Source organism: Hipposideros armiger, unplaced genomic scaffold, assembly GCF_001890085.2.
Source record: "Hipposideros armiger isolate ML-2016 unplaced genomic scaffold, ASM189008v1 scaffold_467, whole genome shotgun sequence".
NCBI classification, from domain to species: Eukaryota; Metazoa; Chordata; class Mammalia; order Chiroptera; family Hipposideridae; genus Hipposideros; species Hipposideros armiger.
Genome location: NW_017731817.1, coordinates 1094846 through 1117765, shown reverse-complemented (window position 1 = coordinate 1117765; position 22920 = coordinate 1094846). Strand labels below are relative to the sequence as shown.

General features: G+C 47.2%; 1 protein-coding gene across 11 annotated transcripts in view; it reads right to left on the bottom strand.

Annotated features, from left to right (window-relative positions):
- SLC7A1 (solute carrier family 7 member 1) overlaps positions 1–22920 on the bottom strand; it is a 72938-nt gene that overhangs the window by 35228 nt on the left and 14790 nt on the right. Inside the window, exons 1-5 of one of the 11 annotated variants that reach the window (XM_019666342.1) lie at positions 21672–21694; positions 16295–16440; positions 6524–6631; positions 5874–6001; positions 866–957 (exon numbers count right to left, since the gene is read on the bottom strand). The exons of 1 other annotated variant lie outside the window; for it this stretch is intronic. The gene's annotated coding sequence lies outside the window, so the exon portion shown is untranslated. Of the gene's footprint in view, positions 1–865; positions 958–5873; positions 6002–6523; positions 6632–9548; positions 9660–16294; positions 16441–21671; positions 21718–22920 lie in introns of those variants that run through there. 9 more of the 11 variants (XM_019666341.1, XM_019666347.1, XM_019666343.1 and 6 more) reach the window with 9 other exon arrangements.

The following is a 22920-nucleotide window of genomic DNA, read 5'->3' as shown; positions in this document are numbered from 1 at the left end:
CTTAATTAAAAAATAACTGGAACAAAAGCCTTCAAATATTTTAACAGCAGAACCCTTTTCTCCCAAACTGCATCCTATGCCAAACCCAAATATGAGACTCAGATGAAACTGGACCTGCTCTTATTTAAAGAGAGAAAAGGACGCTAAGCCCACTGGCCAGCCTTGATCTTGCCCCGCCTGGCTCCTGTGCCCCCTCAGAACTCTGGGAGCCCAAGGACCCGCCTGAAACACATTGATTTACAGCAGATCCTTATAGTGCCTGAACCCAAGAAGAAACTACAGGAGAATTCTTAAGTAAATGAGTGAAAAAGAGAAGATGGAGAGGAATAGGAGCCAGATGAATAGTTTGGGAGCCGGGGAAAAATCGGAGCCAGCTTTTGACCTTGAAAAATGCAAAGGCTCACAGGGCCAAAGGCAGGAACGCGGCTCGATGCATCATTGGCACACTGCACACCATCACGGAACGGCCAGCGGCCACCGCCTGGAGCACAGGTCCCCCCACCTGCTGCTGATCACATGGCCCCAGGGGGGAGGGGAGGCTGCAGGCACATCCTCTTCCACAGCATGCCCTGCGGATCAGGCCTTTGTGCGGATGGCCTCACCTTTTCTGTAGGATGTTAAGAGTTCTGTTTGAAGGAAACGCAGAAATTTAAGAAACCCACCACGGTGAAAAGTTTTCTGATGAGAAGGAAGCGCTAGATGAGTCTGAAAAAGCATAGCAGTTATAGATTTTAAAAGGACAACTGAAGGTTTTTGTTGTCAGTTCACTTAAAACGTCAAAAGCCAGCTAAAGGTCTAAGTGAATAACATATTCTAGCACAAAAGTGACAATCATCCTGCTGGCGCGCTGAAGGGCTGACTGTACCTGGAATATGATGCGCGGCCTCGTCACCCAATGATCGCCTGGGTCTTGGAGCAAAGATGTCTCAGGAGGGATGAGACGGGGGCTTCAGGCTCCTGGGGGGGGGCGGGCAAAGAGGAGACATCAGATGCCAGAACTTCCGTGTCTGGGGCTGTTACAGGAGGAATGCTTCTGGAAATTCGGCTCGGCACCAGGAGGGACATCCCAGCTGTCACACCAACTGAAGGCGGCATGAAGGGCTGGGGAAGCAGGGGTGACCCACCATGGGGCTGGGGCGTCACTAGGGGACTTCAGAAGGAGACAGGAGACCAGACGAGATGACCTCCAACCCAGAGACTCTACCCCATCACCTCAACAAACGGATCAGATTTAAAATAACGATGCTGCCGAAGCATCCCCCACACAGGCTATTTCCATGAATCTAGGGCGTGGAGGTGGGTATGCGAGAGCTCTGAGGCCCTTGCTAAGGACCACGAAGGGGAGTGAACCCTCTCCTGACACTGGCATTAAGAACCGAGGTCAGTGGGGGCAGAAAACCTTAGCTGGTTCCTTCAGCAAACAGTGGACTCCAATCTGTACAGTCAGCCATATTACAGTGGAGCTCTCCTGTACCAGCTGACACACGGGCATCGAGTATACACCTGCCCTGATAACTTCCGGGCGGGCCACAGATTGTTCTAAATATAGGTTGTGCACCACTGTCGTGCCTGGTGGGGTGGCCTGCAGTCCCACAAGGAATGACTAGAGTCCCCACTGCCTGAATGCAAAAGTCACTCTACCCAGAGGGCATGCCAGGAAGAACCTTCTTCGTGAGGCCTAGGAAGTCCTTCTCTTTCTCAGTCTTGGCATGTCTCCTTTGCACATTCTCATGCGCTCACCCAGCAGCTGGGGAGGTTTCATTAAGCTTCCTGAATGAGATTTGCACCTAACATGAACCCAGAGAAGATTATTATCATTATGCCAAAAAGCCACAAAGATGTAATCAATAGCCGGAGTTTCATAACTTTAACAGCAGCAAACGAGTTTTCCAACAATGGGAACCCTATTCCATCCAACTGATCCCGTTCAGACATTCCTTCCACATCAATATTTCATTCTTTTCCACTTTCTATTTTGAAAACATCCAAACTTACAGAAGAGGTAAATGAACATTTACATAGTTTCATTTACATTTGCCAGTATTTAACATTTTGCCATATTTGCTTTATCTTTATAGAAAGACACTTTTCTCGTGAACCATTTGCAAGTGAGCTATAATAGCTACCATGACACACTTGACTTCTAAGTATTTCAGTAACTCCTAAGAAATACACTCTCCCACCTAACAGTGATGCCATTATACAACAAAGAGGCTGAACATTCACTCAAACACAGCCCATAATCAAATGTCCAAAACTGTCAACATTTTGCTATTTTTTGATGCTCTATCATGTGCCAAGTACCACAGGGCACTGAGAGAAGCAAAGATGAGTAAGGCTCAGGTTCAATGTCCCAGGGAGGAGACAGACATACAGATGCCCTACTGTGAGATGGAGACCCAGGTGCCAATTCATATGAGGGCCTGTCTTGAGTGTGACAGCCAGAAAAATGCGCCCCCCTCACCCGTGGCCAAATCCTAATTCCAGGAACCTGTGAATATGTTAGTTTCCCTGACAAGGGGGAATTAAGGTTGCACAAGGAATGAAGAGGTTTTATCAGCTGACCTTGAGATGGGAAGATTTTCCTGGGGGTGGGCCCAGGGTAATCAGCAGGTCTTTAAAAGATGGCAGAGGGAATGGGAGAGTCAGTGTCATAGGGACGCAGTAGGACAGAGGCTTCGTCAGCTGTTGCTGGCTCTATGTCAGGAGACCACAAGCCGAGGAAGGCAGTCCACCCTAGAAGCTGGGAGACGAGGAACTGGGTTCTCTCTCAAGAGCCTTAAAGAAACACCCATGACAACACCTTGACCTGAGCCCAGTGAGACCTATTTCAGACTTGACCTCCAGAACCATCAGGCTGATAAATCTGTGTTGTTTTAAGCCATTAAAACAAACAAACAAAAACAGTAGCAACAAGGCTGGATATTGTCAGGGTCCTGGGTGTGGGGGTAAAGTCATTGAAGTCCTTAAGTCTAAGCCAAGAAAATCGTGCTTTAGGAGGGAAGGTGGAAGGGACAGCCAAGAGCCATGACTGAATCAGTACCTTAGGAAAAAAACTCTGGAATAAAAGGAGCAGAATCTAGAAGACAAACAACCAGCGATCTCTGTTGCTAAGGATAAAATTTGAGGTTTCAAGCAAAAAAAAAATTTTTTTTGAAAACTTGCATCCATCACCAAGATCTCAACAGCTTCCCAAAAGTTAAAGAGGCTTCTCGTGACATTGGTGGTGATAGTAACAAATGTGATTTTTAGAAAAACATAATATGATGAAATGAAATATGTCAACTTCACAGATGTGTGCAATTTATCAAGGCCGTGATGAAGTGGAACAGAATCATACGTGGGTAACAGGCTGCCACAAAGGGCAGGGCATCATGGTTTGGAGTACAAAAGAGGACATCCCCGAAGCCATCGTTTCTTTACATACTAATCAATCCAACTGATGCAGAAGTGGAAGTAATCCAGTTGCCTTCTACGAAACTAACATTAAGTAGATTTGAAAATATGTAAGACGATACTCCTATTACACTCTTTTGTTTTGGAAAACAGTTATTTTTTGTAAAAATGTATGTTCATATAGAATGGTTTATTGATGCTATTTTAATCAAATTGATACATGAATATTTGTAATGTGATAAATATTGATACATATGACCCACCTAAGCCAAAGCTCCTGGAATCCCTCAATAGTCTAAGAGTCTGAGGGGTCCTAAGACCAAAAAATTTGAGAACCGCTGCTTTCCGGGCTGCCCAGTGAGAGGCACAGAGCCAGCCGACACAGGTTCACATCAGGAGCGCAGCTCCCAGCTTCTTCAGGCTCCTGGCAGTGACCGCTGCCCACTCACTGTCCTGTCCGACCAGCAGTTCACGCTCAACTGGAGAGAGGAAGGCGCGCCATACAGCAAGCCGGGCTGAGCTCGTGGCAAATAAATTCACTGGGGCTGTTTGTCTTTAATCCACGAGCCTTCCAACCCATTTATTCCAGTTTTTCAGATCTGAACACTCGCTTACTAAAAAGAATAATGAGAATGCAACATACACGTCACACCTAAAGACATCGATGTCACTTATTTCACAAACGCAAGAAGCAGCATTCCACCACCACCAGTGACAGGTTTCCAGAAGCACGCAGAGACTGTCAAGGTATGACTGTGACACCATGTGACACCATCACACTGATGGGAAACAGGTACCTAAAGTAACCTGAAAACATCTGCCAGTGTGTTTGCACTAAACAGTTTATAAATCAGAAGGAATCAGATCTTTCCATTCGGTTCACTCCATTAAGCAAAAATGTTTTTTTATTTATTTCATTAAACATAATGCCCAGCGTTTTGACAACTAACATAGCTGCTTTGCCCATGAATGAGTTTTTACACTGTTCTTCGTTCCACAAAAGTCCTGAGTGCCAGACACACTTCTAGAAGCGAGGGATGCAGCAGTGAACTAACTGGACCAAAATACCTGTCTTCGTGGTGTTTACATTATATTACTGAGAAAGCTTCTCTGAAAAGAAAAAATGGATGAAATACTAAGTGGAGTTAGCACACTTCTAAGCCCCTAAAGCAACTCCATGAGATAATTAGAAATTAGGAACAAGATGAGCCCCGACTTCAACAAGTGCTGCAATCCCACAAGAAGGTCGGATATCGGGGTTATTGTTAAGAAGGAAGCTGCAAGCAGGAAGCACACACAGTTCAAGGCCATCAGGGGGCTTCTGTTAAGTCTACTGACTCCAACCAAGAACTGGGGCAAGGACGGAGTTCCCTGGGGATGGCTGAGTTCCTACAGAACAGCCAAGAAGACAAGCAGGGTGTCAGGATCCTGGAAGAAGGGCATCTGTAGTTTGAAAAAGCAAGCCATAATAACATGTTTTCTTTGGCTTGAATAGTTTTGAAATTTCAGCATGAGGTTTTCGCTTTTTAAAAGGCACCGTGGGCTAAGAAGCTGAAAGCCCCACGATGGAGTTAAGTGAATTAGCTTTCCTGTTGAAGTACAGAAACGGATGGTGGAGTCAAAACCTGAGGCGCAGAACAGAACCCACCATGTCCCCGGATCCATGAGGACAAGCCTCCAGGCACCACCGAAGGACCCAGAACTGTGCTCAGAGACTTGCTCCTCTTTCCCCATTCATGGAGCCTGCAGTACGGGCAGTAGGGGCCGTGTCAAGAACTAGCCATCACAGCGGCTGCACCCACCACACACTAAGAGCTGAGGATTCTGAAATGGTTTCCTGGACGACAGCAACTGGGGAGCAAGCTGCTCTGTCCTGAGACTTTGCGTTTTGGATTTATCCCAACATCAGCAGACTCCTGGTAGCTGAAATAATACACTTGCGAGGGGCAGCCTTGACTGATGCCAGGAAACACCATGCTTTTATGTGTCAAGGTCCCCTCCACTCTGTCCTACCCACACTTTGACTTCTGAGACAGCTCTGTGCCCATGACACATTGTCACTTCCCTGCTTCTCAGTGATAACAGTACTGTGTTTGAACTGATGACAGTGGGTTTTACAGAGGTTACTAATGGTCCTCAGGAAAACTGATGGGATGAGTTCTGGTGTCCACTTGAGAGTGTATCTCTTCTCCCAACTTCCAATGTCCACCCTGACTCCACCTGCTCTGGGGACCCACCAGTTTCTGTCCACCTCCTAAGGCAACAACATTAAACATGAAAGCTGTTTGAAAGACTGCACAATCTACAATAGATAAGACATTTGTGGTTGTGCAATGCTTGTTAGGGGAAAAAAAATACCAAACTCTAAAGGAAATGTGATCAAGGAAATAAAGCCAGATATTTCTCCTAAACCAACCCTTCAAAAATTAAAATTACTATGGCGCATTCTACATCAAGGGAAAGCCTAATGAACTCACAATTTGATGATTCATCCTTCCTCTGAGATGCCAAATACTCCTCCGAAGGCCACAGAACCCTTTGCTGTGCACTGGGACAGGCCAGCGAAGGCCATCCTCCCCAACATCACAGATCTGGGGACGGCCCACTGTGGAAGGAGGCAGAAGAGAGGCTGGGAAGGGCCATGTCAGAGGCTACAGGGCAGCGGTTCTAAAGAGGGTGACTGTGGGCCCCAAAGGACATTTCTGTCGGTCACAGTGGAGGGCTGGTGGTGTTGGCACTGTGTGTGTTGGGGGGTGCAGGATGCTGCTGACCATCCTACAGTGCACAGCTCAGCCCCACAGCAAAGCATTATGGACTAGCACCCAGGCAGGGAAAACCCACCTTCCTATGCACAACAGTGGGCCACAGAGTGCGCTACAGATTTATTTTTAAGTGGACTGGTTTAAAAATTATTATTAAAGAATGTTTTATTAAAAATAAAACAAAAAAAACCCTAAGAACAATGTATACAAATGAGCATGGATTCATCACAAAATCCGTATCACCACATCCTTGGAGAATCCCTGATGTCCTCAAACCAGGACTGAGACTAACACAGCAGCCAGCAGATGATGAAAAGAGTAAATGAGTAAAACATGCAGTGTGAAGTCAGACAAGCTTCACTTACACTCTGGGTTCTCAGTGCTGAAGGGAGTTTGCTTGAGGTTCATTCACTCTGCGTGTGACATGGAAACGATGCCAAGTTTGAAGAGACAGGAATGCCGGGTGGGGGTTCCTGGGAGAGACAGAAACTCACCTGCACTCTGTGCCTGTTCTGTCTCCCAGCACCCCCCCCCCAGGGGAGGACCCCTTGTCCCCATTTCACAGATGAGGTACGAAAGGTCAGAGCAGGAGACTAACTCAACTTGGACGTTCAGGCTGCATTGCAGCGTCCAGTGTCCAAGGATGGCAGGCAGCCTCCCTCTCAGAAAGGCTCCGCCTGCCCATAAGCCCTGAGCCTCTTTATTTCTTACACCTGAGAATTTGAAAAATGAAATCATAAGTCTTAAGAGTTAGAAGGGACCAATAAGTCATCTAATGCAGAAATCCTCTCAGACTGTAAAAGGCAAAAATGATTAGGGCAGGAAATAATGGGGAGAAAGAAGAAGTGGGGGTGAGTGCTGGGGTGGGGATATGGAAGAACATTCTGCATTCCCAGCCACCTCCCGCCCCCCATTTAAATACTCTCACCAACTACCCTGAGAATTCTGACTCTGGTCCAGCCCTAATAAACGTGCCTATAGTCAGGCATGTATGTCTCCAGTAACAATGATAACGGCTAGCACTTGTATGAAGCGCCTACTGTGTACCAGTACCCTCTTGTAAGGCACTGAGAGTGATGTCATTCAGTACTCAAACTGAGCCCTTGAACCTCGACGCTTACGGCCATTCCACGCAGCTCACGCATGGAAACCAGCTGTCTAAAGGCCGCGTCACGTGGAGCCCTGGCTCAAGCCTCAGCACATCTAACTCCAAACCCACCCTTGTGCTCCAGAGTTTTTGATCCAACTCTAAGAGTCTACAGAAGACCTATAATAGGTCCCCTAGGGCAGTGGGCCACAATGTCATCACAGTGAAGCTTTCATTAGACACGGGGACCATCCCCCCACTTAGCATAGGTTTTGGACAGGACTTTGGTTGCAATCCCTGATAAAAACCATTCAATTTATACTTCAAGTGGATGAACTTTATGGTACATAAATTATAATTAATAAAACTGTTTAAAAAAAAGAAAGCTAAGAGGTGTCCAATCTGAGGGACTACAGTATAGTTTTTACTCATGGTGCCGGGGCAGACCCAGTAATTCCCACCTTGGGAGGCTGGAAGGGAAGATGTACGGCGGACAAATGTGGGGCTGCTTCCGGCACGAAATGCTCCGACAGTTCAGGAGGCTCAGTCCAGTGCTGAGTGCCCAGCCACACCTGACAAGTTTACGCTGCTCTCCTGGGCACTGATAATCTCAGCACAACTCCCCACTGGCCGTGTCAGCCCGACCGTCCTGCCACTCCCACGGGCGGATGTGTCCCCAGGAGGCAGTAGCTCTGAAGAAGCATGTACAGACAAATGAACCTTGGATGTGGCTGGAAGCTGTCAAGGGCAGCCCAGGTTCAGGACACAGGAGCCTGCCTGTGCCAGCCCAGGGATTACCAAAGGGAATTAAGCAAGCGTTTGCAGGCCTTGGCCTCGAGTGTGTGCTCTGATGGACTTAATTTGTTCTCCTGGGGCTAATTCCCTGGCTGTGTCACTGCAGTCCTGCACTTGAACAGTCATGGAAACGTAACCTGCAGGGAGTGACTTACGACACCAAAGGGCTCCCACACAGGGGACCATTTCCCCCGGGAAGGGGGAAAAGGCAGGCAGGGAACCACACACACCTGCCACTTAGCAGTTGGGACGCAATTTAAAAATGGTTCTGACCTCCTGTTTTCTCCTCTAAACTCACATAAGAGTTCTTCTTGAGAACATTTTCATCCGTGTGAAACGGTCCCAATGGGCTATATATGAAGTATGAAACAACCAAGGAACGCCGGTGCTGGGAAGGGGTGACCAGGTGATCCAACACACTCCAAACCAGCCTATTCGCACAGGGCCTCCAGGAATCTGCTGTACCTGGGCAGCACACAGTTTTTTATAACACTGTTCCTTCAAAGGAATCCACCCTTGCATCATTTTTTTTTTTGAGAAAACACCAAAATAATCTGAAATCAGATGTGAAACACCTCTGTCACCCACCCAGAATGCCATGATGACACGGCCGTGTGAGCTGTGGAGGCGTCAGGGAACTGCTTTTTCTAACATACATTTCACTTAACATACTATTAAGATAAACATGTGTGCTTTTTGTGCTCCCTAAAATTATCTTGCACACAGTACACTTAGGGAAACAGATCTAGTCCCCAAGTTGGCACACTATGGCACTCGGCCCATTTTGGTACTGACCACGAGTTAAGAATGGTTTTTATTAAGTTTAAGAACAAAAAAGGAGGAACAGGAGAAAGAGAGCACGGTTATTTGACAGAGACTACATGTGACCAAGAAACCTAAACTATGTGCCATCTATCCCTTTTCAGGCCAGTGTGCTAAGCCCCGGTCTCATCTACACCCTGATTTTACCAATGAGGTCACTGAAGTTCAAAAGCACTGAATGACTTCAGACACACTTGCTCCAAGTAATTGAAGTAGTTTTACCAAAGAAGCCATCAGCTTAAATGCTTTCAAGATGGGCCTCTGTCCAATCATATCGGCTACATATTAAGAATTGATGCTTGTTTAAAGCAAACCAAAATGTAAGGCTGCACAACTCATCCAGCTTGCCTCTGTCTCCGATGTCTGAAATCACACCCTGTTCGCCCCAGGGCCAGGCTCCAGCTTTCTCCACTGCGGTGCTCTGAGGGGCTCACCAGGGAGCATGCCCAGCTGTCCGGCAAGTAGGAGCACGGAAGGCCTCTCTGAGCGAACAGCACCCCGATACAGCCCGCTGTGCTCACAAACTCTCCCCTCCGCCCTCCAGGCCTCGGGGGCTAGGGCTGCTCAGAGTGGCCAGCCCTTCAGGACCCCAGGCTACTAACACATGGCCAGGATGGGGGGGTGGGGGGAGATTGGGAGGGCGGGGGGTGTGCACCCCTGCCTTGTGAACAGGAGCTTTAACTCACCTCAGACTACTTAATTTGAAAGTGCCATCTGTTCCCTGCAGGGGCCCTGATGGCTGTAGCCTCCCAGGCAGTGAGCTCGGGATGTCCGTGGCTGCTGATGTCACCTGAGGAATGTGGGCAGTCCGGGCCACACCAAGTACAATGCCTCTATTATGCCCCAAGCAGCTGGACAGGGCCTGAGCCATTCAGCAACTGGGCCACCTCCCTCTACAGTGAGCTAGAGACCTCCCCCAGCATCAAAAGTGCCCTGAGAGATTCTAGTGGTTAGTTACGATGACACACTGCATTATAAACACATACTTTAAAGTCCTCAATTTAACATAGTACAATCTCAGCAGCCGGTATGTTGCAGATACTGCTAGGCATTTCCAATGCACAGAAAATCAGCAATGAAGTCTCATTTTGTAAGTGAGAAGACTGAGCCTCAGGGTATGTCGATGGTGCTTATCAGGGCTCCACATGGCTGACATGGCCTTGTCCCAAACCCCTTCCATGGGGCCAGTGCCCCACTAGGATCCACCTCTGTGGCTGACCAAGCCCGACCCTGGATACAGCAAGACCTCCAGCCAGTCCGTCCTCAGCCGTCTGTCCCAGTCACACTACACAAATTCAGTTAAAACAAAAGTAAGGTCAGGATGGGGATGGGGGCTGCACTTTTCTGACATAACATGGCAGCTCCCTCTTCTGACCTTCCTCTGTCCTGAACTCAGCATGGAAGAGAACACCAGGGTTCTGCCACTCATATCAAGCTCTGTTATTGATTTTGTTGAACTAAGTACACACCGGATGGAAAAAAAAATGTTCCTGTGTCTCATTTTATATCTGCTACTGGTCTAATGGGGAATCACAAGACCTACCTGCCCCTGGCTGTGCAACCTTGGGCAAGTCACTCTACTTCTCTGTTTCAGTCCAATCATCTGAAAATGGGATAAGGACACTCACCTCACCTACACCTTCCCACCCCACCCCTGCCTATTCCCCACTGTGAAGATCAAGGAATGCAGGGTCAAGACAGAGGGGGAAATGTCTCAGATAAAACTGGATTCAAAATATGGAGGACGCCTGACTTCTCTGAGCTTCCTTTTCCCCCCTGCAAGATAAAGACAACAGCAGTAGCTGCTTCAGAGTTTGGGGGAGGCTCAACGAACTGATGTGTGCGATGCACTGGGGGCGCCTGGCACACAGTGAGTGCTATGCATATGTTTGCTGTTAGTGGTGGTCGTTTCTTAATCTCTGAAATTTTATTAATAACCAACTCATAAAGGGTTGTACTCGAAATGATAGCTGTTTTTATTATAGGTGGTATTCTGCAATGGACAGAGGACTACAAATATACAGCTAAAAAATAAAAATAAGTTTATGGTTTATCTCCACCTGTGCTAACTCAGGTGGTAGAAGATTTGAGGGTAATTGCCTAGAAATGCTTAAAGTGACTTAAAACTATTAAAATATATTAAATACATATGAATATAAACAACATAATTAATAATGACTGAGTTTTTAACCACTGATTTTCATTTGTGAATATTTAAATACCCAGGTTTATGTACGCTCACTACCAACGTCCTCTGAGGTGGATGGGGGAAGGGACTGGCAGTCACCGCAGCAGCCCTGGAACCGAGCTTGTCATGTCAGTGCTGGGAACTGTTCAGAGATGTGCCTCCTTTAAAAAGAAGCAGGTCACACACACTGTGGGCTGTGGGTCTCTCTCCTGGACGCCACCACTCTACCCAGAGGCCTTTGCGTCTGTTTGGCACTTGATCCCAAATTTGGAACTTTTACCTTTCATTTCACAAATGAAATGCTTTGTTTTACCTGGTCCACCACAGGGGCGTCCCCTCCCACTTCCACTCTGAACCCAAACGGAAAAGATTACCCAGTCGTCTGGACACTCACAAAGCCCAGTTATTTGTTTTGCCAATCTGTGTACACATTGAATAAAAATGTTTGTTTTCCATGTCCCACTTTCAGCCTCTAAAGGCAAATGATTAAAGAAGAATTTCAAGGGCATTTTTTTCCGCTCATCCCCTCCAACCCAGCTATTCTCAGCAGCCTCACTTCCTGCCTTTTAACTTACATTTCTGTTGGAGTATCATCCACTCTTCTTTGTTGACCTTCATGTGTATAATATTGCTTCAAAACCCTTCTTCAAAGGAAAGGTCAAAGTGAAACATTACGGGGAAAGATGCACCCGCTCGCAGAGCTGAGGGCACCTGCGGGGTGTGTGGCACAGGCACCGGGGTGGGGGGGGGCAGCGCCACCTGATTGCACCCCTGCCCAGAGAAGCCCAATGTACCAGCCAGGGCCCCCTCAGGGGCAGAGCCAGGATCCCTCAGCCACATGTACTGAGTGTCTACTGCACACACACTGTTAGGAACTGCAGGTGACAGGAAAAGCTATGTGGTCCCTGCCCTACAGGGGCTTGTGGTTCAACGGGGAAAAAGGACGTATACCCCCAAAATCGACAGATACAAAAATATACAAAAACGGGGAAAAGGACATAAACAAACAAAAACATACACAAAAAAGCAGGATTTCAGAAAGATGGACCATTGGGAAGCTGGTAGAGAAGGGGAAAGTCTGGCCAACAAGATGAAATATTTCCAAAACGACAGGCCATTCAGAGGACTGATGGCCAACCACTAGCTTGGTTTTCAGGGGGATGAAGGTGGGTGGGGAGAGACTGCATTCTCTCCAGTTAGCTTCTTCAGAAAGGAATGGGGTTCTCAGCCAACTGCCTGCATCTCCACAGTATCTGTAGAGGACCCCACAGAGTTACACCCCACAAAAGCAAGCACTTGGGTAACTCGGTGTTGGCACCTGTGGGCACCCAACCAAAATCTGCAGAATGAATGAATGAATCAATCAATGCTACACTTCTCTGAGAGCTTCGCTCTGAAATTTGAAATCTTATATAATTCTTGAAAATGACAGTCTAGGGTAAGTCTTAACATTCTGTGGCACTCACCAGTCTCAAAGGCTGTTTGCAATTGAACCAGTTTGTCAGCTGATTGCCAGTGTCTGTGCTGGCTGGGGCTACACCAAGCACGTGAACAAAAGCACCTGCCATTCCGCCCCAGGAAGCACGTGCTCAATTCACAGAAAGAAAGCAGAGAAGAAAGGCTGCCACCTCCCCAGCTGAAGCAACGCAGCTCAGGCATTTGTTTTGTGTCCTTTTGTGTAACAGTTGTAACTATTTTTTAGCTCCCGGAGCGCTTAAGCAAACAAACATCTAAGAACACCAGGATTTTCTTATTTATACATAAAAATATTATTCAACCCTGCACCAATTTTCCTTGATCTGTGCTGGAAGAAATCCCAGGGGTGCCTTATCAAAACAATGAACTTCAAAAAAAAGACAACGACCTACATTTTAAAAAGGGCACCACTGTATCCTGCCTCTAACTTAGGATAAATCCCCACTATATTTTGAATTTTTATAAAGAAACCTTTATTTGTTTTGCCACTATGAACATTCCATTCTGCTAAAAAGCCCCAAATTTAGAATTTACAAACAGATCAAGGCCGGCCAAAGTAAAAGCTGTATTGAGCTTCTCGATAGGCTGTATTACTCGGCATAAAACAAACATATCTGCCCCTGCTGCTAAACTTGTAGGTATTTTACGATGGAGTGAAAAGAAAAAAGCAAGTTTAAAGTAAAAAGCCAAAAACGAGTTAATGTACAAATTAAACCAAAGGTTTTCCCTACCAATGCCTGAAAAGTTTACATTCCAAATGGAGTCCACGTTCTTAGTACTAAGTTCTTCATACTCGGCCCAAAGGAATGTATCTCTATCCTCACGTGGCAGACACTGGTGCCAGCTCTAGCCATCTGCCACTGCCTTGCAACTTCCAAGGAAGGACCCATCAGCCCATAGCTCCCCATTCAGAGCTGAAGCTATACCTCCTATTATTAATTTTCACCAAGCATCATTAATGCTTAATTTAATGTTGCCTGATGCTCCCGTGAGTAAGAGCATAAACTCATGGTCCTGGCAGTTGAGAAACAATGCTTTCTGCAGTTAGAAAGAACCACACTACCATCTCAGATCAATAAGACGGGACAATTCTCCAACAGCAAGGAGTTACTGCAATTAACGTGGCGTGAAAACGGGGATCAGCCACTTGCATTGTCATTGTTTCTTGGGGTCCCCCATTCTCCCCACTTTCTAAAGGCTGACACCAACAATACCAATTTCAGATCAAACCTATACTTCATGGAGCTGTAGAATGTCAGGCTTGGAAGGAGTGGGGGGGTGGTTCTCTCAAGTCCCAAGTAAGGGGGAGATGAGGTAGACGAGGACACCCCCGGGAGAGCACAGGAGGCTCCAGGGATTCAGCTCCGACAGGGACTGTGTCCATCCTGGGGCTGAGCTCACTTTCCAATGACCTCAGAATGCATACAAGATAACTCGAATGGGCACCCTGGGCACCATGCTCGTCCTGCTCCTCTCGGAAATGCCAAGAACGTAAGAAATATTATCTCAGTCAAGCTCAGCCTGCTTGGGCCAGGAGGCCTGTCTCTGGAAAAGGTCACATGGCAATCTTGGTGGGCATGCATGCCCCACAGCATTTTCAGAAAAGAAACCCAATACCCCTGGCTCGGCTCCGCGCATGTGCCATGAATGATCAGTAATGACATTCCCCTTGAGCCCACATCCCTTTCCTACCTCTGCTCCCTCTGGTTGTCAGTCTGTGACCAGCTGCGGAAAGAAAGCACTACTTGCTTTTTATTTATTCTAAAACATTTCAAAGTCCTGACAAGGGACAAGCTCTGACTTCCAGAGCTGGTTGATAAATCTGTGGCCCTCCCACCATGGCCTAGGGGAGCTTTAAACTGTGGTCACTTCTTCTCTTGTCTTGGTGTTGCCAGACCGGGCAGTCCCAAACCTTCCAGCCAACCCTCAAAAGCGAAGTGTTCCTTGGGACTGGCAGAATAGAAAGTTCCCCTCTTTTGTAATATGACCCTCGTCGGGTTTCTGTCCACAAAGCAGATATTTAAGACATGTGAATTCACTTCAGCTGCACAATTGAAGTCTTTTTTGCAAATTTGACTATTTGCCATCCTTTGTCCTCCTTTGAACCCTCCATGAACTCGGTGGCACAGCTGACTGTGCACTGCTCAATGCAAGGGCGTTATTTTTACATACACGCATCTGCACATCTAAATAAGAAAGCCCTGCCACGGTGGGGTCGTGTCACTAAAGCAAATCTAAAGCAAATCTAACGGGTTTGGGCAGAACACCCTTAAGGGGGGTCCCTGACATTGAGGTCCATGAAAGGTGCTGGGGGGGGCCCACCATGTCTACAGGCTGGTCTACCCCAGAATGCAGAAAACGAAAAGGATGCAGAATGCGATCCTTGAACACCCACTGGGATGCGTTCCCGGCTCAGCCTGTCAAAAGCAGTGAACTTTACAAAGAGACACATTTGGCCTCTTCTCTGCATGCATACCTGGTAGCAGGTGGGAACATTCTGCTCTCCGACACCTTTAGCGTCACCATTGTCTGTGTCCAAATACACAGAAGGATGTCTCTCAGAGACGGGGAGAAGCAGAGGCAGGACTGTCACTCTGAAGGATTTTCCAAAGGAACCGTTTCTGGAAGAAGACAGCTCCTTCTGGAAGCACTGCCATACAAGGGCTTCATCCTGAATTCAAGTTGGGGGCTAATACAGGCTTTCTCTTCCCTTTGGTGGGGTTTGTATGTATTTTGATGTGTATGGCTGGCCGATCCTTTTGAAAGCTAACCTCTCGCAAGCTTCCTCCCTTGTGAGATAGTTTGGGACTGACACTTCTCAGTGCCTACCCCGACTGTGCAAAACCTCTGCAGAAGACACCCCACATAACAGGTCACTGCTGCCAAGGGCTGGCACCAGCCACCAGCTGGCCCTGCTAGGATGTTCTTGTACCGTCTGTGGATACGCACCCGTGAGGCTGCATCAGCCAGGGAAAGAACTGGTCCAAGGCGGCTCCCTCTTTCCAGGGACGCACTGAGGACACACGCTGCTGTGACCAGCACAGCTTCTGGAACGTTCTAAGGAGGGGCAAGAGTCTGGCAGACGCACGGATGCTGGGACCAGGGGTTTTTCCAAGGGCCACTCTTCCCCTTCCGATTGCTCTAGTTGCCCTGCTCAACATTTCTGGGCTAACACAGTGAACGTGACACTTCTCAATGAAAATCTTTGTCATCATCCTACCACCAGGCCTTCTGTTTCTACTACATCAGATTACAACTGCTCCCACTCAACGTCCATTTTGATAGTATGGACACCAAACTACACAGAGCTCTTTAGTGGATACAAAATCATGAAATATCACCCATTTCCTGCTTTGGGACAGAAACCCAAAGCAAGTATCCAAACTCAATGTCTTCAGAGTCCAAAAGCAGAAACAGTGACCCTGAGTACTCGGTCTGGCCCAGGATCAGGAGTCCACGGCTAGGCCGGTGGCTTGGAGGTCTCTGGACTTTCAGGCCGTGTCCAACAGTGGGGAGATAAGCCTGGGGACACTTGGAGAGGAGGGTGTGATGGGTCCCAGGGGACCCTCAGGGTCAGGCAGCATGGGACAGAGGCCTCCAGGCTCTAAGCACCTTCCATCAAGCCATGTTCACCACATCTGACTTCCCAGCACATTCATAAGCCACCCCCTACTCTACTACCCCTTGCCCTGTTCAAATCGCCCACGATCATGAGTAGGGGGCGTTCCTGTGCATTTTTCACACCTTAATGCATCTTAATTTCCTCACCTGGCTGCTTTGCTGAGCAATCAAGCCACGTTCCCTTAGCTGATGGATTTTCCCTCTCTGCCAAGGTGACAAGTGTTATAAGCAGCGTGATTATTCACAGGCCCAACTGCAAAGTTTCACACATGCAACGCTGCTCATCGCAATGCCTGGTGAGACAAATACATAACAGGTGAGTTTCTAGAAGCTGAATAGTGTAAAAAAAGGTGATTGTAAGCTACCCTCTACATTCCTGCAAGAGATGCCAGAAATTAAATCTGATATTCCCAAAGAAACAATGCTATGGTGGGGTCTCATAATGGTTCACATGCAGGATGCAAAAGGCAAAAGGCACACAGGGCACAGAGTGAAGGGCACGGCCAGTCCCCTCCGCGCCCGCCCCGCCCTGACTGCCGCCCACAGCTCCCCCTGAAAGATCCAGTCTCGGCTCAAGGTCTTTTACAGAAAGGATCACAAGTCCCAAATTTTGAAGAACAATGTAAATGACGTTTCTGTATCACTTAACAGAAAGTTTCTAATGAGTGTATAAATGAGTGAACCAGATAACCCAACAAAACCATATATAACCGAATGTAATAACACTCCATCTCATTGTTCCTCCCCCACCCCCTAGTCCCCGTGAGAAGGTACAAGAATACCATTTAGATCAAGGAATTTCAGGGACTTCTGGACGTTTTCAGAGGCTTGCAGTAAAGCACTTAGGGAAGCAGGACCACTTCAAAGCTTTCTGAGAAACTCGTCTTTCCCCCTTCTTGCTTACTTTAAATTTCCCAATGCAAATGTGCGTACCAGGCGCCAAGCGTTTAACTGAAGGACAGTCAAACGCAGCCAAGTTCTTCCCTGACTGTTCAAGGGCATGTCTATCCCCTCGGCCGGCAGAGGCCAGTGCCTCTGGGTGCTGGTGGGGAGGAAGCGTGGGCCTAAGCATCCCTTTTACATTTTAGCCACATGTCCCTAACATTTCTTCAGAACCAAACGTAAATAAACTACAAGCAGGCTTAAACACCTAAGCACCCACCTAAACGTGTACCCTCCCTTGCTACGTAGCATCCTGGTTGAAGGTTTTCCATGCAGGGAACCCTGGGACCTTGCCTCCTGCCCCAACTCTGGCACTGCCATGCCCTGTCCTTCCTTAATTAGAAAGCTCCTGACTTCCGCCTCTTCCATTAAAATTTCCTAAGAGAGGGCAGGTAACAACTTCTCCTCAGCCTTCTAGAAAAATCACTGCCTGTTCACTTACACCTCCCCTCTACTCCTCTACCAGCAGAGGAAACACACACACACACACACACACACACACACACCAGAACCTCCCTGAAGGATGAAGTGTAACCCTTTCCACACCAATCCCAATCACAGCTGGCATTTGCTGAATACCTACTGTGAGGTAGGCAATGCGACTACAATACTGTGCTGCAGACGGTCACACATGCACCTCCTGAGACGGAGCTCAGTGAGTCCTTGAACCTTTTATGTTGTTCCCTAGGCCTGGGCTATCACTTCTCCCCACCATTAGAAGCCCCACCCCCGCAGTAGAACTTACTATTTCATATCACCAGCCAGCTGCTACCAGGTAACAGGCTGGTCAGAAATGAACACCTGAGTGGGCTCCATGCCCCTCCCATCCCAAGGGTGCTAAGGGAAATGGGCTCTGGGGCAGAAATGGCTTCAGTTCTGTTGAAAAGACACCTCTTAGCATCTTCTCTAGACCAGGCACTGCTCCCAGTACAGGAGCCACACAAATGCGCCTGCCCAGTCTGCAGGGAACGTGCCATCCCATGGGTGGCCCAGGGCTCCCTCGATTCAGCAGTTTTATAGATGCCTGCTACCTCAAGAGACCCAGGGAGCTGGTTAGAAATGCCCCACCCAGACCCACTGAGTCACCTCTGCAGTTCCGGGGACCCCCAGGGGAGGATGTGATGGCCTAGGTAGTTTAAAGACACCTGAAGTTTGACTTGAGGATTTGAAAGGCTCTGTTACATTATGCAAATTATTGAACTTACAGAGACCACTGAAATGTATTCCTTTTCTCTATCTTTATTGCCTGTCCCTATTGCCATATCTGTCCAATCCACCTGTGTATACCTACCTATATGCTAATTAGATACTGATGAAGGAGAGATAGCAATAATGAAGAGGCCAAGCACAAAAGTCACCCAATACGCACAATACAATGGGCATGTCTCATTTGGGGGGGCAGAACATTTCCAGAAACAAAACACTACATGGTTAGTCTTGTTCCTTGGCTTACATTTTTATTTTTATTGGCGTGCAGTTTGCATGTGTAGGTACAGGCCTTTGGTGAGGTCTAGACCTAGCAGGAATTTTCAAGGAGCCCTTCCCATGCCCAGACATGTAACAAGGTCCTGCTAGCTCAAGGCAGTCTAGCAGCAGGGCGATTCCAGGAGAGGGGACAAGAACTACAATTTCTGAGTCAGCCACTCATCTGCATTTGGGGCAGGGCTGCTTGAGTGTGGAGGGAACGCTCCTCTCCCTCCATACTGGCTCCTAGTGCATCTCCAGGGCAAGCGGTGTTTCGTCCCTACACAGCCACACATCTAGCTGGAAAGAGACCCCCACTGGGACCTTCAGGGGAGACGAGTGGCAGAGCCAGCAAACCCTAGGATGCTCCCTACCTTCCACGAGCTCAAAGGCTCCCTGCCAAGTGTTCAGCAAGAACTCCCTTACAGACCCTCAAGGCAGGATGGTTACCAGGCAGCCGGAGCAACAGGAAAGTGACACAAACATATGTGGACTGCGTTCCAGGCACGGCCCCCATTTGAACTTGCCCAAGGAATCTAGGCCGGCAATGCCCTCGCCTGGACTCACCAGACCACACACCTATGAGGCTCTTTCACTAATTAGGACTGAATCCGAGCGCAAATTACATGGGATAATTTCCCCAAATTATGACTGTATCAAACTCTGAGACTAGTGAGGCTAGTCTCACTGAAGTACAGATTACTCACAGAATAAGGAATGGTCTTGCCTCATGTCTCCCAAGATTGCCCTCTAGGGAGAAAGGCATGTCTTCCAACAAGTTTAAAAACAAAACTAGCTGCTGAACATTTGAGGTTATACGTTTATGGGGGACATGTTATCTAACTGCAATATTGGATTATCCACCATTTCACAGAACACTAACGTGGATAACAGCATACGGTGCAGTCCATGAGGACTCTCTTCACATACTAACAATGGCGGTGGTGATATTTGTACCCTATGGACGAATTTTTAAGAGACTGTAAATTAAGTACTCTGAATTCTTACAATAAATTTATTTTTATCAAGAAGTATAGGAAATAAAAGATGTTCATGAGAACCAAGGACAGAGGTTTGTACGTTGTTTCAATAAGCGAGGCAATTTATCTTGTCCTGGTTTTGTCATGTCACTGGGCTCTCCTGTAGAATCAGCTCCCTTTATTTAGAATTGTTCTAAGAATTACACACACAGACTTGTTAAAGAATATTCTCTAAGCAAAAAAAAAAAGAAAAGAAAAAATGCCATTCAAACAGTTCTCAAGCAAGATTTAAATGTATATAAAATCCAGTCAACCTTTCAAGGAGAACTACTTAATATTATGATTATCGCTAATATTAAGTTTTCAACACTGTTCAACTTGAATCTGTCACACTTGAGAGTCCACAAATTTATATTTCTGTAAGAGTATCTTTTCTCCCTCTTCTTCCCAACTCTGAAAGAGAAGGCTAACCTTTCAGATAGGTTCTTCCTCAAATCACACTGAATACAAGAAACTCAAAACAAGTCAGAGTGCTAAAACTTACAAACATTTTGGCCCATCTCTGAAATACCACCTGCAGCCTGACCAGGCCACCTTCACAACACCAGCGTGGGAAGCCGCTGAGGACAGAGCTGCCCGGTCTGCATCAGCACCAACACCAGGCGTCATCCTGCACCCCTGTTCACCTTCTTGGGACCCATCGTGAAGAATAATAGCCACCTCGGTCAGAAACCCTCAAATCACCACAAAAAGAAATCTCTCCCCTCCCCAGCAAACCTGACCTTCAGGATGCACAGTGGGGGCAGGTGGGTATCCAGCATGCCCGTGCACAGTAGTGTTTACAAACTGCAAGTGGCCACCGGGAGTTTTTGTTCACTCAACAGAAAACAATCAAAATTATCAGAGTATAAGAATGAGTCCTGTTTCATGAAAACTTTCATTTTCATCTCCATAAAAATATGATGTCCCTGTATGTGTGCTTGATAACAGCGTAAATTTATTTTTTATTGTAGATTGCAGCCAAAGAAGTTTAAAAGCTGCCCCCTTGGGGGAACCGAGACAGGGCTTCCCCAAGGCTGGGCTTCCAGAGCCCTGTGTTGGGGGCACAGTGGAGAGGCTGCTGGTCGGGCCCTGAGACCTGGGTACCTGTGTCCTTCTGAAGGAGCATCCAGGGAGACGGATGGGAGGCTGCGACAGTCATCCTCCCAGCACGAAATCAGAGACCAGGCCATTTTCAAAGCTAAGCCACACTGCAGGTAAGAATGAGAGACTACTTTTACAAAGAACTTTATACATTAGGGATCGGGACAAGGCACAGCCAGCATCTCTGCAGGACTGATGCCCAAAGATGAGAAATCCTGAGCAAATCAGGCAAAAACCTCTCCACAAGAGAACAGGACAAGCTGGTCCCACAGTACATGAGCTACAGAGTATATGAGAAGTCCTAATTGTTCCCCATCTGTGAAAGCGCCTAATAACCAACCCAGGAAAAACTTCGTAAAGTTCCAACAGTCTGATTTCAATAGGACTGGATTATTCCAAAAATAGAAACATCAAAGTCACTCATTCACGGTATGATCTGAACCAAAGTACAAAAGGTGGTACATATCTGTACCAAGAAACAAAATAAGCCCCAAACTGAGATGCCAGGGGAGAATTACAATAGGAATTTAAAATAATTTCTGGTACTTTCTACCTGCCATAATATTAATATTTAGCTCAAAGATCTTTTTCCTTTGAAATATACTGTTATTTTACTAATTATGAAAATATTCACTCAGCAAATATTTGTTGAACACTATTTTAGGAGCTGCATACACAGGAGTGAAGAAATCAAAGTCCAACTTAACAGTGTTTCCATTCTGTGCCAATACATATATCTCACTAAGATAATGCTCAATATGGAAAATTACATCCAGGTTTGTTTTCACTTGTAACAATCAAGCTTTTCCCATAAGATCAAATGTCCTTTGAAAACACCATTTTTATTAACTACCTAATATTCCACCATGGATGGTGTTATAACTTACCAAAAGGAGCACAAGATAAAAACACAAGAGAGAGACAGAGTTAAAAATAATATGTTAGACCTAGATTTAGGGCCTTGAGGGAAAAAGGAATGGGAAATAGAATCTCACCCACTCAGACTCCAGGCCGCGGACCTGAATAGTCACACCTTCGGCGTGTGCCACGGTGAGGTCTAATTTGTGACTTTCCCTTTATAAGCCCTGATCCCTCTTTGATCCCAGAGAACATTGTCTGCACAGAACAATTTCAATTTCCCTTCTTTTCAGGAAAGGAAATGTTTGCACTTCAAAGAGTTTCTTTGAAGAGCGACCTGCCATCCTGGCCCATCCAGGTTAGGCGTTACGTGGCCCCACTGGGGTGTGCACAGTCTGGGCGGCTGCCACCGCAGTCCCTCTCAAGGCCAGCTCCTTCAAGGGGGAGGTCCGGTGCAGGAGAAGAAAAAACAAACACAGGGAAAAATACTTGAGGCTTTTGATCACGACCTTCAGAGGCCCCTTTTCACACACAATGTAGGTTCATAGCTCAGGGAAACTGAGGTACAGACGACAGGGAGCTGGGGACAATGCAACAGCAGCTTCTAAGAACAAAACCCTTCCAGAAACCAGACTCACTCAGTGAAGACCCCTTCCATTCCAGGAAAAAGTGGAGCCCTCTCAGTTACTGCAGGTGACGGCCTTGATACATGACAGGCAGGAGAGCCACACTTCGTACACAGCTCTGAAACTTTTCCCTAGAAACTTTTTTTGAACAGGTCACTAACAAAGAGCAAAATTCACCATTTAGAAAGTTGCCTCTTTTTTCCCCACTGGCCCCTGGTAGGGGGCCAAGAGGGTCAACAAAAGTGGTATTAAATAACCACGGCATACCTGCCATGAGGCAGTGCTGTCTCCCGCCCAAGGCCCCGGGCCCGTCTCTGCCCTCACTAAGTCTAGGAAACCAGGGGTACAGACCAGACAAGAGAGGACCTGCACCTTGCTTCTCAGGTCTTGAACAAGTCCTGGGTATTCAATAATGGTCTCCACCCTTCCCCACCAAGGTGGTTCAGTGCGCATGTTCAGGTGGGGGGGCAGCCACACAACTGGTGGGTAGGCCCACGGACAATGGTGGGCTCCAGACCTAGAGCCTGCTCCTCCCACAGCCCGGGACTCGCTCTGGACTGCTGCTGAATGTGTGGGTGCAAGTCACGGTGACCAGGTCACGCTGAGCAGGACTCATTCACAAGTTCTCCACCTAGGTGAGCGTTAAGCCTTTGAGCTGAAATTATGGATGGTCTTTCTGTTCTCTTTCTCTTACTTTTCTGTACTTTCCAAATTTATGACAGTGCATGGTGTGATAAAAAATATAGTGAATGTTTAAATT